At 44.5% G+C, this 16491-nt stretch overlaps 1 protein-coding gene across 4 annotated transcripts in view; it reads right to left on the bottom strand.

The window, feature by feature from the left end:
- Nucleotides 1-16491, bottom strand: part of ANK3 (ankyrin 3) — a 972780-nt gene that overhangs the window by 314426 nt on the left and 641863 nt on the right. The gene's annotated exons all lie outside the window — the stretch shown is intronic.

Raw genomic sequence — 16491 nt, 5'->3', positions numbered from 1 at the left:
CACACGGGCTGGGTTGGGTCCATGTGCCTAAGGCCCCGCCCACAGGAGGGGCCTAAGGCTCCCGGGCCTATTCTGGTTGGCCCAGGCGCCTCAGGCCCCACCTGTGGGTGGGGTTTGAGCCGCCTGGACCAATCCGGCCCCATTCCTGCGCTGGCTGGCCTGCCGGACGGGCAGGCTTGGCACCTGTACGTCTGGCCAATGATGTCCAGGTACGGGGAGTGGGACTGGGGGGTGGGGGTGTCGTGGGGTCGGTGGGGGGGTCACGGGTCGGCGGGGGGGGCGATCGAGGGTTTGGGGGGGGCGGTCGTGCGGTGGGTTGAGTTAAGGGCGGGAGGGCCTGGGATTCTTCCTGCTTCTATTTTAGTGGGGATGGGGGGTAGGGGGGTCCGCCTGGGCAGGAAGGGTTGGGCTCCCTCCTGCCTGATCTTGTAGGGGGTAAGGGTCGAGTGGCCAGGAGGGCTTGGGCTCCCTGCTGGCCGGATCGGACTCAGCCTGGGGGGGGGGGGGGTTGGGGATCGCGAAGCAGGAGGGCTTGGGCTTCCTCCTGCCCCGAATGTAATCGGGGGTTCAGGGGTGCCGCGGGGCAGGAGGGCTTGGTCTCCCTCCTGCCCCGATAGTGTCGGGGAGGTCGGGGGTGCCGCAGGGCAAGAGGGCTTGGGCTCCCTCTTGCCCCAATGTCGTGGGGGGGGGGGGGGATTCTGTAATCGGTGTTGTTTTTGACAGACACCGGTTACAGAATCCAGCTTTTAGGCAAAGGACTGGCTCCTCCTTCGCCTAAAAGTCCTTGTTTTGGACGTTTGGGGCTTAGGCTTTTTTTAGGTTGATTATATGATATAAGTTTAGACGTAAGCATCTGAAAACTTGGCTATTCTCCAAAATATAACCTTCTTCCCCTCTCTGGTACTCTAAGCCCTAACTTCTCTTCATACTTATTTCTATAATTCCATTGGAATTCCGTTCTTCCCCAACTCCTGTAAACCGTGCCGAGCTCCACATTGTGCAGAAGATGCGATATATAAACCCAAGATTTAGTTTAGTTTAGTTTAGACATAGTGGTGGTCTGGGTGTTTAAACAGCTGAACGTAGAGGCAGGCAATTATCAAAAAAACCCTCCTTTTGGACGTTTTTTTTTTATAATGGACATTTTTCCTGCTTCTACTTTCAACGTTTAAGGCCTTATGCCAAAAGGGGACTTAGACGTTTTTTTTTATTATGCCCCTCTATGTGTCAGTTTGAGTGCATAAATCTGAAAAGGGGCATGGTTAAGGGCAGATTGTCGGCATTCTTATATGCACTGATGTGTGCACAACTTAGGTTTTCCTTGGCCTAAATGGGTGCGCCCAAATGTTATGATGCATTCTGGCACTAAGCAGGATTCTATAAAGTGCACATAACTTTTATAAAATTGCACTTAGCGCAGCACTAGTCAGTACTGTTGTTGTAGGCATGATATACAGAATCAGGCCCATACTTTATAAAATATACATACTGAGTACATGCACATAGATATAGCTGCCTTACACCAGGGAATATCTCTTACCTAAATAGATTAATGTACACTTCTCTATCTGATTGTGATAGGATTTCATTCTAAGTTTGTGACCAGTGCTCTTCCTAGCTTGGCCCCTCCCTTCACCCCTCATTCAAGCATTTAAAAGGTCCATAAAGCTTATATCTGATTTCTGTCTTTTCTCTCTTTATAGGGAATATCTCTTACTTCAACAGATTAATGTATATAAGAACATAAGAACTGCCATCTCCGGATCAGACCTTCAGTCCATCAAGTCCAACGATCCGCACCCGCAGAGGCCCAGCCAGGTGTACACCTGGCGTAATTTTAGTCACCCATATCCATCTATGCCTCTCGTAAGGAGATGTGCATCTAGTTTGCTTTTAAATCCTAGAACGGTGGATTCCGCAATAACCTCCTCTGGGAGAGCATTCCAGGTGTCCACCACTCGTTGCGTGAAGCAGAACTTATTGATATTTGTCCTGGACTTGTCCCCCCTTAGCTTCAGTCCATGTCCTCTTGTCCGTGTCACATTGGACATTGTAAATAATTTTTTTTCCTGCTCTATTTTGTCGATTCCTTTCAGTATTTTGAAAGTCTCGATCATATCCCCTCGCAGTCTCCTTTTCTCAAGGGAGAACAATCCCAGTCTCTTAAGTCGTTCCTCGTATTCCAAGTTCTCCATACCTTTTATTAGCTTTGTTGCTCATCTTTGCACACTCTCCAGCAGTTTTATATCCTTCTTTAGGTTGGGAGACCAATGTTGAACACACTATTCCAAGTGTGGTCTGACCACAGCATTATAACTTTCTCCGATCTACTCGTGATTCCTTTCTTTATCATGCCTAACATTCTATTTGCTTTCTTTGCCACTGCCGCGCATTGTGCTGACGGTTTCAGGGTCCTATCTATCAGTACACCCAGGTTCTTTTCTTGTTTGCTCTTACCCAGAGTTGCATCTGACATTCTATACTCGTGTCCCTTGTTCTTTCTACCTAAATGCATTACTTTGCACTTTTCCACATTAAACTTCATCTGCCATTTCTCTAATGACACAAGTCACTCTGGAGTTCCTTGCTATCCTTCTGCGATCTGATTGCCCAGCATAGCTTAGTGTCGTCTGCAAACTTGATGATCTCACTGGATGTTCCTTCTTCTAGGTCATTGATGAAAATATTAAATAAGATGGGCCCAAGTACCAAAATTCAAGTTTGACCTTCTTTTATGTCTATTGGTTGAAAAGGAGAATAGGTCGGTTATGTATTTGAGGGCTAGACCGAATAGAACTTTGAAGCAAAAGCAGCCGAACTTAAACCTCATACACGCCTCCATTGGCAACCAATGCAGGAGTCGGTAGGAGGGAGTTATGTGATCGAACTTCTTCAACCCGAAGATCAGCCTGACTGCTGCATTCTGCATCAGTTGCAATCGCCGCATATTCTTCTGGGAAATTGCCAGATAGGCGATGTTGCAGTAATTCAGTTGGCTCAGTATGAGGGATTGTACCAGGATTGTAAATGATGGTGTGTCAAAATATGCTCTAATGAATCGAAGCTTCCTGAGAGTAAAAAAAACATTTTTGACCAAAGAATCTACCTGGTCTTTCATGGTTAGGCCCTGGTCTAGCGTTACGCCCAGAACCTTCAGAGTGGGTTGAATGGGGTAACTAAGGTTGTTGATGCATAGTGGAGTTGTAGTATCTAGTGGGTGTGGCGAAGCTATGAAGAATTTAGTTTTTTCTGGATTGAGCTTCAGTCTAAATTCAGTCATCCATTGAACCATCGAGTTTAGTGCTTCTGTTGCCGTGGGAGTAACTTCTATGAGAGAGGTGGCGAATGGGATGATAATCGTAACGTCGTCTGCATAACTGAATAATTTTATTCCTAGTTGGGACAGTTGTGCACCTAATGTTGACATATAAATATTGAAAAGTAATGGGGATAGTGGGACCCCTGTGGGACACCAGATGTGTTACTCCAGGTGTCCGAGAGATTGCAATCAAAATGAACTTGATAGGTACGGGATATAAGGAAGCCTCGGAACCGGTCTAACACCTCTCCTCTGATACCAATTGCATCTAAGCATTGTAGCAATTTCTCATGGTCTACTAAGGGCATTGAGGCCTCTATTAAACAAGGAGCGTAAGTTATATAATATGGCTGCAATTACTGTCTCAGTGCTAAATAAAGGTCTTAAACCAGATTGAGTTTCATGTAGGATAGAGAACTGGTCAAGATTTTCCATCAATTGGGTGTGCACTAATCCTTCCATGATTTTTACAAACAATGGAATGGAAGCTACTGGTCTGTAGTTGGTTACTAATGCTAGTGATTCTTTATGATTTTTTGGAATTGGGGTTATTATAATGTGACCATTATTCGTAGGGAATTTTCCATTTTTTAAATTTTCGGCCAAATAATTCAACAATGTTAGTTTAAAGTCTAATAAGGCTGTTTTCATAATTTCTGGGGGACAGGAGTCCAAAACGCAGTATGATTTTGTATACTTGTTGATAATTTGATGTAATTATTCCATTCTAAATTTTGAAAGGCGCTCCAGATCATATCCACTGGTATTTCATTTCCTTGTCTGTTAACTATTTGATGTTCATGTATGTCGTTTGCTAAGCAGTTATTCCTTAAGTTTTTAATTTTTGAGTGAAAGTGTTGTGCTAGATCGTTTGCTGAAGGTAACTTAATGTTATGCATGGGTTGAGTGTGGCGTATGGTATCAAATAAATTTGTAACCAAGTTGAACAATTCTTTTGTATTGGTTCCTGTCGAGCTAGTATTGGATGGGTTAATTTTGGATGAGTAGAATGCTTTGCGTTTATCTTTTATCAATTGTTTGTAACTTTTTATGTTGGATCTCCAGATATTCCGGTCTGACAGTTTTCCCAATTTTTTTCCAGATCCTTTCAAGGCGTCTTACTACTTGTTTCATTTTCAAAAGTTCAGCGTCGAACCATTTATTATGTTTATTTTGGCAGCGTTTACTATTACGTTTAGGGGCAATATTGTCTAGGATGGCTGTGCTTGTTTTCATCCAGTGATCCCAGAAATCAACCCCCTCTTCTATCTCTGCTTGTAGTTCATATTGAGACCAATATTCCTCTGGGTTGATATGGCCCCTTGAGAGATATTCTTTTTTTTATCTTTGATTGTGTTTTAGAATTTAGATGAGTCCAGGATATTGTAAAATAGTAAGTGAAATGATCAGACCAGATGTCACGACACCAGGTGCCCTCTGGTAGAGAGATGGAAGGATCCAGAGTCTCCTTTGTGGACATCGCTACTACATGTAAATGATGGCCTTTTTCATGTGTTTGTGTGGTTAGAGGGAGGTTATAATTAAGCAAAGATAGGAAGTTTTTAAAATCTTTCGCTTCTGGGTTGTCCTCTTCATCTAAGTGTAAGTTTATGTCTCCTGCGATAATATTATATGAAGGAGCAATTGAATTATATAGAACAAATTCGCAGAAGTCCTCTCTGGCTTTTGTCCAACTTTTTGGTGGGACATAAAATAGTATGCAATAAAGGGATTCTTCTAGTTCTTTATTGCTAATTTTGCATGCTAGTATTTCTAATTGATTGGTCATTTTGGAATCCAATAGTTCAAGTTCAAATCCTTCTTTAGAAACAACTGCTAAGCCTCCCCCTCTTTTGCCATCCCGATTTAGCATGAGAATTTTGTAGTTATCTGGTAGAAGGTCATTTATTATTGGATCTTCTTCAGACATTAACCATGTTTCTGTTAGAAAAAGACAGGCTATTTGTTTGCTGATGATCCAATCTTTGATTAAAAAAGCTTTGTTTCTTACGGATCTGGTGTTAAGGTATACGCAAGGAACAGAAGTGGGTGTGATAGGTCTGGCGGATGTGGTGGTTCTGATAGGTTTTATTTCCCTTGTCCTTTTTTTGAGGGCACGTTGGTGTCTTCGTTTGCTAGCAATTACATTAATAAGATTTTCTCTATCTTCCCGTTGGTTAGTTAGGAGCCTGATAGGTTCTTCGGGGTAATGGACTATTTGTAGTTGTGGATAGAGTGCATTAATATCCTTAATGCAACCGGTTGTTAAGTAGATCAATAGAATCAGTAGTAAATTCATGATTGCAGATTAATGTGACACCATCCTATTGCAATAACTATATTGATTTTCCTGGCCTGACCTAATTTTTGAGATTTTTAAGTGATAGTCAATTTTTGGATTACTTAAGTGATACTGAGCAGTTTGCTCGGCCCTTAAGAGTAATTGAATTCTGATCGTATTGGTTATGTTGAGGGAGTTAATTCCCTCAGCCCAGATCTCACATAGTTCGTCTGGGGCAAGTCTTAATTAGGAACTTTTTCTTAGCAGTACACTCTAGGTCTTGGTAACAGTTCTAACACCTATTGGAATCCACCCCACCCCTGAAGAGGCTGGAGAGCGTCTGTGCAGGGCCGCAGGGGCATCGGGAGGCGGAACTGGTCTCCCATGCTGACCCAATGTCCTTCCCTGCGGTGGAAAGGCAGGGTTTCTGTTGGGGCAGCTCCCAGTTTCAGTGGAGCTGCCCTGAAGAGGCTGGAGAGCATCTGTGCAGGGCCGCAGGGGGCATCGAGAGGCAGAGCTGGTCTCCCATGCTAACCCAATGTCCTTCCCTGCAGTGGAAAGACAGGGTTTCTGTTGGGGCAGCTCCTGGTTTCAGTGGAGCTGCCCTGAAGAGGCTGGAGATCGTCTGTGTAAGACCGCAGGGGGTGTCGAGAGGCGGAGCTGGTCTCCCACGCCGACCCGATGTCCTTCCCTGCGGTGGAAAGGCAGGGTTTCTGTTGGGGCAGCTCCCGGTTGGGGCAGCTCCCGGTTTCCCCTGATTCAGTGAGTCCTGGACAATACCTCCAGGCCTCCTAAAGTGGCAGCAGCAATGGCAGTGACCAGTGGGCAGAGGCAGCACCCTGAACAGGCTACTCCTGCCCTGCCTTGCTGAGGCCTTCCCTGGTGACATCACTGATGATGCAACAGAGGGAAGCCGCAAGAGGCTTGTTCACCGCTGCTGCTGCTGCTTTGAGAGGCTTGAAAGTTGAGGTCTCATGGGGATGGGGGTGTCAGTCGGGAAGTGCTGCACAGGGGGATAGGAGGGAAAGATGGAAAAGCTGATGTACAGGAAGATAGGAGGGATGGAAAGCTACTGCACATGGGGGAGAGAGGAGAAAGGAAGAATTGTTGGACTTGGGGTGGAGGAGATGAAGGGAGAGATGCAACAAAGAGGTAGAAAGGGATGAGAGGGTGAAATCTTGCATATGGTGGAGGGGAGGGAGACATACATGGGGAAAAGAGAGATAAAAATGTTGGATATAGGGTGGAGATCAGGGATAGATGATGCATGGGGAGAGTGAAAGAAATGTTGCACATGATAATGGAGGGGAGGAAGGGAGAGATGCTGCATAGAGGAGAATAGAGAGATTTAACCTTGGGCCCAAGGCAGGCAGGGAGGGAGAAAGAGAGATAGTAGACAGTGGGAAAGAAACAAAAATATTAGATATGGCAGTGGAAGGGAAGGTACAGAAATGAAAGATGAATGGTGAGCACGGAGAAAGAAGAAAACATCAAATGGGCAGGAGACCCTGGTGAGGAAGTTAACAGAAGACAAATAGAAACTAGAGCCTGGGACCAACATGATTTGAATAATAAAATGACCAGACAGCAAAAGGCCATTTGAAAACAATGCCCTATTGGGCATGAAAAGTGAATCAAATTGAATCGAAAAATCATTTCAAAAGGCCAAATCACATCAAATAAAATTTTTTTCCATGTATTGGGCAGCAGTACTCAACACTATGTGGTATGTAAGTCAGGAGACCCTGGTGAGGAAGTTAACAGAAGACAAACAGAAACCAGAGCCTAGGACCAACATGATTTGAATAATAAAATGACCAGACAACAAAAGGTAGAAAAAATAATTTTATTTTCTGTTTTGTGATTACAATATATCAGATTTGAAATGTGTATCCTGCCAGAGCTGAACTAGGGCCTAAAAGAGAGAGAAGTATTTTTTTTTTGTTTACACCACAGCACTAGTGTGGGGTTAGAGAGGGCAAAGGGGAGTGGGGTGGGTGAAAATGCTACAAAAATAAGCCTACAAGGCCATTTGAAAAAACAAACACCTGATTGGGCAGAAAAAGTGAATCGAAAAATCAATTCAATAGGCCTAGTCACATTGAATAAAATTTTTTTTCCATCAACCAGGAAGCACTACTCGATACTATGTGATACTTAAGGATGGAGAACTTTCTGATAGCTGGCACCCTCTAAGCAGGGTACCCCAAGGATCCTCACTTTTGCCACCAGTATTCAACCTTCTAATGCAATCTTTGGGAATAGACCTAGATCTCACATGAATAAAACATTTCACCTATGCGGACAACATAATGGTCATACTACCTGTAATGGCTGCATTAGTTAATACCCTCACCGCTGTCAAAAATTGTGTCCAAATCATAGAAAACTGAACCTTGATCCACTACCTCAAACTATCATATTTTTCCGCTCAATAAGATGCACCTGACCATAAGATGCACCCTAGATTTAGAGGAGGAAATAAGAAAAAAAACATTCTGAGCCAAATTCTCCCTGCCAGGCTCTGCACCCAACCCCACACTCCTTGCCAGGCTCTGCACCCTGTCCCCCCTCCCTGTCAAGCTCTGTAACCTGTCCCCCCTCTGGTGGTCTAGTGGTAGGCAGGGACAGGGCACAGATGTCAAGGCAGATGACTTTTTAAAATATGCAATGCCACCTCAGTAACAACTATAGAAAAATAGACAAATATAGTGCAAAATATAGACAGCAGATATAAATTCTCAAAACTGACACTTGAAAATAAAATTATTTTTCCTACCTTTTTTGTCTTGTGATTTCTTTCTTTCCTTCCTCAGGCCCAACAATTGTCCCTTCCTCCCTCCTTCCCATCCTCCCTCCTATGTTCCCCTCACTGCCTTCCAGCCTTTGTCCTCTCCCCCCCTCTTTCTCAGGCCCAACATTTGTCCCTTCCTCTCTCCCTCCTTCCTATGTCTCCCTCAATGCCTTCTAGCCTTTATCCTCTTCCTCTCCCGCTGTCTGGTGATTTCTTTCTTTCCTTCATCAGGCCCAACAATTGTCCTTTCCTCCCTCCCTCCTATATTCCCTTCATTGCCTTCCAGCCTTTGTCCTCTTCCCCACCCAAGCCTGCCCGCCTGCTGGATTTAATTACCTCCCTCTGCTGCCGCCTGTGAGAACACGTCACCGAAGGTTGAGGGCTCCATGTGGGATGAAGCAGCAGTGGTGGTGGGGGGACGTCTGGCTCAGCAGTGAGTCGAACTCCAGTCAGTGTGGCACTGCAAGCCATAGCCTCGCTGCGGCCCGAGAGCATGGGATGAGCAGGAAGCCAGTGGTGCTTCTCTCCCTCTGAATAGAATGAATTGCTGGGATGGGCCAGGCGGGTGCAGCGATTGCACGCCACCATCCCAGAAGCCATACCCCCGAAATCAATTCTTACATCAGAGAGAAGGTCCTCCGACATCAGAATTGACTTCAGGGGTAAGGCTTCTGGGCCGGCGGTGTGCAATTGCTGCACCCACCTGGCCTTTCCCTTCCTCTACTTCTAGCGGCGAGTGAGTGACGAGTAGCAGCAGCAGTGGGCAAGGGGTGATCGGTGGTCTAAATAAGCTAACGGGGACGGGGGGGGGCATTTGCTCCATAGGACGCACACTTTTTTCCATAAGAACATAAGAATTGCTGCTGCTGGGTCAGACCAATGGTCCATCAGGCCCAGCAGTCCGCTCACGCGGCAGCTCTCTGGTCAAAGACCAGCACCCTAACCGAGACTAGCCCTAACAGCGCACATTCTTGTTCAGCAGGAACTTGTCTAACTTTGTCTTGAATCCCTGGAGGATGTTTTCCCCTATAACAGCCTCCGGAAGAGCATTCCAGCTTTCTACCACTCTCTGGGTGAAAAAGAACTTCCTTATGTTTGTACGGAATCTATCCCCTTTCAACTTTAGAGAGTGTCCTCTCATTCTCCCTACCTTGGAGAGGGTGAAAAACCTGTCCTTATCTACTAAGTCTATCCCCTTCAGTACCTTGAATGTTTCGATCATGTCCCCTCTCAATCTCCTCTGTTTGAGGGAGAAGAGGCTCAGTTTCTTTAATCTTTCACTATACGGCAGTTCCTCCAACCCCTTAACCATCTTAGTGCTTTTCTCTGGACCCTTTCAAGTAGCACCCTGTCCTTCTTCATGTACGGCGACCAGTGCTAGATGCAGTACTCCAGGTGAGGGCGCACCATGGCCCGGTACAGCGGCATGATAACCTTCTCTGATCTGTTCGTGATCCCCTTCTTTATCATTCCTAGCATTCTGTTTGACCTTTTTGCTGCTGCCGCACATTATGTGGACGGCTTCATCGACTTGTCGATCAGAACTCCCAAGTCCCTTTCCTGGGAGGTCTCTCCAAGTACCCGGACATCCTGTATTCATGCATGAGATTTTTGTTACCGACATGCAACTTTACACAATCCATGTTGAACCTCATCTGCCATGTCGATGCCCATCCCTGCTCTCTCCTGCTCAGGTCTTTTGAGTGGAAAAAAGTGAATCTTATGGAGCAAAAATATGGTAAGTAAGAACAAAACCAAATTCCTTTGGCTAGGACCCTTGCCTGACCCACACTACGCTCTAAGGATCACAGTAGACAACACAGACTTTCCATTAGAACTACAATGCCGAATCTTAGAAGTAGAAATTGATAACCATTTTTATCCATGAAAAGCCATGTATAGTGGATAATAAAACAATCTTTCCTTGTTATGAGAAAGCTAAGATCCATCAGAAAATACTTTAAAATAGAGGCTTTCCGAATGTTAGTGCAAACCCTAATCCTATCTTGACTAGACTATTGTAATATAACACTAGATCTTTGTTCTAAAATGTTGCTATTGCATCTACAACTAGCTCAAAATGCAGCGGTAAGACTTTGGAAATCAGAAACCTGCAGCACTGCTATATGAAACTACATTGGCTGCTGATAACCACAAGGATCAAGTTTAAATTGGGCATTGCTGCCTTTAAGATCCAGAGAGGGAATGCCCCCGACTACCTAACAGAGTTGGTCGTCCTACTCCAGGGTGCCTCCAACAGATATTCAACCAGAAATCTTTTCTAATTAAAATTCCAGCATGCAACAATATAAAGTCTACCATGAAATTACCCTATCCATCCAATATCATTTAGTAAAATGCTGGAACCATCTACCACTTGGCTCTCTATGTGGCCTCGACTTATACAAGGGTCACACCGATTTTGGCCTTTTTTGAGTCTCAAAACTGCCCTCGACTTATACATGAGATCGACTTATAGTTGAGTGTATACAGTATATTGCATTCATAAACTAGCCATCTTTTTGGATATTTTTATAGGTACTTTGTTATGAAATTATCCACTATGGGGTAAATTCAATAAATGCACTGGGATGATGTATGCCGAGTGTGAATTCTATAATGGCAGCTCTATGCAGAACAAATTTTTTTAAGTTTTAAAGTTTCTTCCACAGTATTTATTGTAGGAACTTTTAAAAGTGATACTGTCTTTCTGTTAAAGATCTACTGTGGTCCCCAAATCAGTAAAAATTATTGAATCATATGGTAAATGAAACACATATGCCACAAATTAACATCCTGGATCAGCAATTAATAATTACTACATATATATTGCACACCATAAAGCCAAATCTTCCTTTTCATCTAGATTGTTTGGGACATAACTCACTTATGATAAAACTCCTGAAGTCAAGAAATGTTTGGGATTGTGGGAACCAGCAAAACATTCCCTTCCTGGTGGTACTCAAAAATAGTTTTTGTGGTAGACCTCAGTGGTGGGGCAGAAGCCAGCTCAAAACATTATATTAAAAACTACCTTAGTAAAGAACTTTCACTTGTTTGTTCTACTGTAGAGCTTATGTCATATTTTTTATACAATGAAACCATGGAAAAATATTCTAGGCTATCTGACTTTTGGTCGGCTAGGTTCAATTACTGCCTTAATTTTAACATTTGTTCCCCAAGTTGTAGGCAACATTATTCACTTGCAAAACAGTAAAGTTGAACAATGGATAAAATGAAAGATTTTGAAATCTCTAGAGTGCTTCTTTTGTGTCCCATAATATTCTGGTAGCAATTCAAATGGGTCACATTTTTTTTTTTTAATTTAAAATCTATTTTTCCAGACTTGGTCAAAATAGAAATGAGGACAAATAAAAAGGAGCTGGGTGCCCAGGAAGTGACATTAGAGAGAGAGCCGAGGTCGGTGCAGGCTGCAAGTTGGAGATGCTGCTCATGCTGGGGAAGTTAACGAGGTACAGGGGAAGGGATGGGGTACACACACACAGCGGGGGAGGGGGGCGAGGAGGGAGGATGGGGGGGGCCTCAGCATCCTGGGTGCTTCCTACCCTCACTACGTCACTGTCTATATGTGACTCCAGAAGGCTCACTTGATGTATATTTTGTGATAAGAGGACACTTCACCCTACCCTTTCATGCTTGCTTAGGGATATATTGCAGTGATATGGCAAGGGTTTTTAAAAACTATATATTTATTAATTTTTCAAGCAAAAACAGAAATACAATATCCAATAAGACTAATAATAATTCCTACACATAGGAAATAGGTGATGAAATTTCACATACACAGTTAATAAACAAAGAAACACAAACATTTCTTTACCCAGTATCAAATAGAATGGGAGGAGAGAAACATTATAAGAAAAAAAAAACTAACACTGCACAACAAATTTTTCCAACAGGTTTGCTTCCTAAAACAAACTGGTGATGATAGACCACTTCAAAATAAGCACAAATATCATTTCCCACTGACTATAATGTGAGCAATAGGCCTATATTAAGAACTAGTCTTTAAGCCCGTTAAATTAACGGGTGCTAGAATAGATGTCTGTCTGTCTGTCTCTCTGGCTCCCTGTCTGTCATTCTTTCTCTCTCTCTATCCTTGGCTAGTGTTTGTCTGGGTAGGGGGAGGTTTCTTTCTCTCTTTCTCTGCTGTCTGTCTCTGTTTATTCTATCTGTCTCCCTGGCCCCCTGTCTTTCTTTCTGTATGTCTCTCTGTCTTTCTCCCTGGCCCTCCTGCCTACCTGTATTTATCTGTTGTCTCTCTGGCCCCCTGTCTGTTTGTCTTTCTTTATGTCTGTCTCTGTCCCTGGCCCCCTGTCTTTCTTTCTGTATGTCTCTCTGTCTTTCTCCCTGGCCCCCTGCCTACCTGTATTTATCTGTATTACCTTCTGACTCCCTACCCCCTCCCGAAAGCAAGCCCGTTACATTAATGGGTGCCCTGTGCAGCAGCATTAGCCTTTCCTCTACCCCCTTTCCCTTCCCACGGTCCCGACTACAAAGCTGGTGATTCCAGCAGCGTGTGCAGCAGTCTTCACACGCTGCTTCGGGCCCTTCTACTGCCCTGATTTACTCTGGCACGTCCCTGATGACATCGATTCAAGGCCTTAAACAAAGTGCTGTAGAAGGATCACTCATAAACATTCGGAGCATAAATATTGCAGAGAAGCAAAGACGTGCGGTTCAGAACAATATGGGCCAAAACAAAATGCCCAGAAGGGTCCGGATACACATCCTGCACATCAAAGGTCTTCCGAATTAAAATCAAGTCTCCAGCCTTGCAATGAACCGCTTTGGCCTCTATCACCCGACCCACCCACCACCCATTAAATTTCTCATGTTCTAGAGAGGTCAGGTGCGTCTCCTCTAAAAAGGCAAAATCCGCCTTATGATGATTCAAAGTCTGTAAAATCTTTTGTCTCTTAACAGGTGAGATAACCCCATTAACATTCCAAGATATCAGTTTGACCATAATAGTCACCGAAAGACAAAGATCAAGGGAAAAATAAGCAACAAAACAAGAGTAAGGTGGGGCCGCCCCAGCCTACAGACCCACCTAAGAAGCGACCACTGCAAAGTAGTGATAAAGAATGCTAGGATGCTAAAAGGGTGCAGCAAACCACAGGAAAGCCACCCCCAGCCATTCTCCTGAACAAAAAGAAAAGGAAACAAACTGAAAACAATTCAAAAGAAAAAAAAAAACAACAACAAAGGACACCCCCCAACCCCTCCCGCCACCTTCAAGGAAATCCCCCATACTACCCCAGAAACACTGATGTCCCTGAGGACAACCCGGGGTAATGTTTGAAAATCTCTGACAGAATACCAAGAGGCAATACTACTGTGCCCTGAAATTGGCCCTGAAGCAGCGGACAAATTAGCGGTTTGTGAAACGCCGGCCGCGTCAGCTCCGGCTCTAGCCCCGAGAGCATTGAAAAGCTCCAGTCCTGGTCCCAGCAGTCTGAGACGGCACAGAATAAACAAAATCTGAGTGAAAATAGAAAAACTAAAAATACCAAAGATAAGTAAATTCTTGTTAGTTTTTTTCAAACACTGAAGTGGTCTTTACTCAGATATTCCTTGTGGAACATACTAGCCACAAGATATAAATATAACTAAAATTATAAAAAAAAAAAGGTTATTAAAAAGTTTAAAACAGTAGTACAAAAACACAAATATAAAAGAATAAAAAAATAAAAAAATAATACACATGGAGCAGGTTTTTGGCCAGTGATTGCAGTATGGAGTATGTACATGGATTACATCTATGCTGGCAGTGATTGTCCATGAGACCAGAAGCATAGTACTCCTTATTTCTGAGGCCTTTCCTGCATGAATAGTATGTTTTAAACTTGATTACATAACTAGTTCAATAAGAGTTGACTGAATTGAGACCTCTTCATATGAGTGGAGTATTGACTTCTGTTGTATATTGATTATTTATACCACTCAGTTATAATTCTTTGAAGTTTTGACAACCCAGGGTAGCCCATAGCCACCCAGATCCCCCCTCTCCAGACCCAAAAATCGATCGAGTACTGCCCGTAAACAGCTGACACTCATGACCTACCAAGAGCCCAGTCAAAACGCAGGTGGTGCAAGCATAGAAGAGGCAGCACCAATGAGGAGAACAAACTAGTCTAAAAAGCCCCTTGGATATGCAAGCACCCCACAGCAAAGTTAGAAACAGTTCCCACATACCTCTCATGCCAACCAGCCGATGCAAGCAAAACCCACCCTCAAAATCACAAGCCTAACTCAACATACCCGCCCAAACCTCTCCAGAACAAGAAATCACCAACCGACATATAACTGACTGTAGAAACGTGACTATCAGAAGTTCCCATCCACAACTCACCCGCCCGATGCACCATCACTACCACATGCATACCCCAAGCAACACACCAGAAAAACAGTCACTTACTCAATCCCCAAGTGTACCCCAAGTGAATACCCAGACAAGTACCCCTAAACCCACTGCCTTTGGAGCACAAGTACCCCAAAACAAACACAGCAAAGAAACAGTGTGTAGGCTTCAAAAGTGCAGTCCATAAATGACTCGATGACAGTCAAAAGTGAGTAGCAGGGCAGAGGAGAAAATACACCGTCAAAGCTCATCCAACAGAGCCGGACAAGCAAATACAGCCCTCAAAGCAGCTGGGTCCACAGCGCAGGCGGCTCACCCGCTTCAAGCCATAGGCAAAAAAACCCAAACTACAACAGGAGCCGCTGCGCGGATCCCTCACTATGAAAGGCGAAAACAGTAGAAAACTAAAGATAGACCAGGACAGTCAGGGGTCCACAGAAAGGCAAGCAGGAAAGAAGTCAAAAATCTGTCCTGGTAGCACTGCAGGCACAATCGCCACCGGATTAACCTCAGGGAAAAGCCCAGCAGGAGCCCCAAAACAGCGGCTCAAGGCCAACCAGAAGAACCAAAGAGCAAGTAGAACCGTTAACAGTCCAGGAGCATGACTGGGGTGCCGAGCTTGTAGAAGGAAAAGCCATTTGAACCACAAAGTGGGTGGCATTTGTCAGTTGATCAAAATAATGAGACTTGTCTTCGTAAAAGATCTTCAGCTTGGCCAGATACAAGAGAGCAAACTGCATATGTTTGCGGTGGAGATCAGCGCAGAGAGAAGCATACGCTTGGCGCTGACCAGATACCCTCGGTGAATAGTCCTGGAAGCACAAAACTGTCTTGTTCTCTTAGCGAAGGGGCCCCCTCAGGCAAATTGCATGCAGTATGTCCATTTTGTGAACATAATTTAAAAGTTTAAGAATCACAACATGGGGCTTCTCTGAGGGGGAACGTTTGGGCCCAAGCCAGTGCGCACGTTCAATACATACCAGACCTGCCGTGGAATCCAGGGTCAGTGCATCCATCAACCAGCGCTCTAAGAACCCTCGGAACTCAGACTCCAAAATACTCTCCGGTAGTCCCATGAGCTGCAAATTCCCGCGTCGGGAGCGATTCTCCAGATCATCTATCTTATCCTCTAGGAGCTGAAGTTTTCCCTGTGTCGCCTGTTGCGAAGTCTGTACCTGGGCCATGCCATCCTCCAGCGTCGATACTCTTTGGCAGCAGGCGGAGAACTCGCCAGTCAGCGACTCCAACCGCCCATCTACAACCTTCAATTTCTCAGCAATAGCCTGGAGACTCTGATCTAAAGAGGATTTAATCGCCCTTTTCACTTCGGTCACAAACTCCTGCAGCCACACGGATTTCACCGTGGGGCTCTCCGGGCCATCCCCATCCGCCATCTTGGGCTCCGCGGGCTTAACTTTCTCCTTCTCTTTGCACAAAGATTTTGAGGCCATAACAGCTGTGTAGGCAGGGAAACACAAAACAACCTATTGACCCACTCCGCAACCAACTGATAGGGCTGAATAGGGCTATTTGAAGCAAGAAGTATGCCAATACTGAGAGGTGGGTTCGGGAGTTAAAGCTCTCTAGCTCAGCATCACGTGACCCCACTTGATACGTAATTTAAATGTGATTTTCATGATCAGTAGCCAAAAATCTGTAAGATACATCCGAAAGTGTTGATGAAGCAAAAACTTTGTTGTCCAGTGTAATCA

This window comes from Geotrypetes seraphini, chromosome 4 (genome assembly GCF_902459505.1).
Source record: "Geotrypetes seraphini chromosome 4, aGeoSer1.1, whole genome shotgun sequence".
NCBI lineage: Eukaryota > Metazoa > Chordata > Amphibia > Gymnophiona > Dermophiidae > Geotrypetes > Geotrypetes seraphini.
The sequence above is the reverse complement of the archived record's forward strand: the minus strand, read 5'-3'. Positions and strand labels throughout refer to the sequence as shown.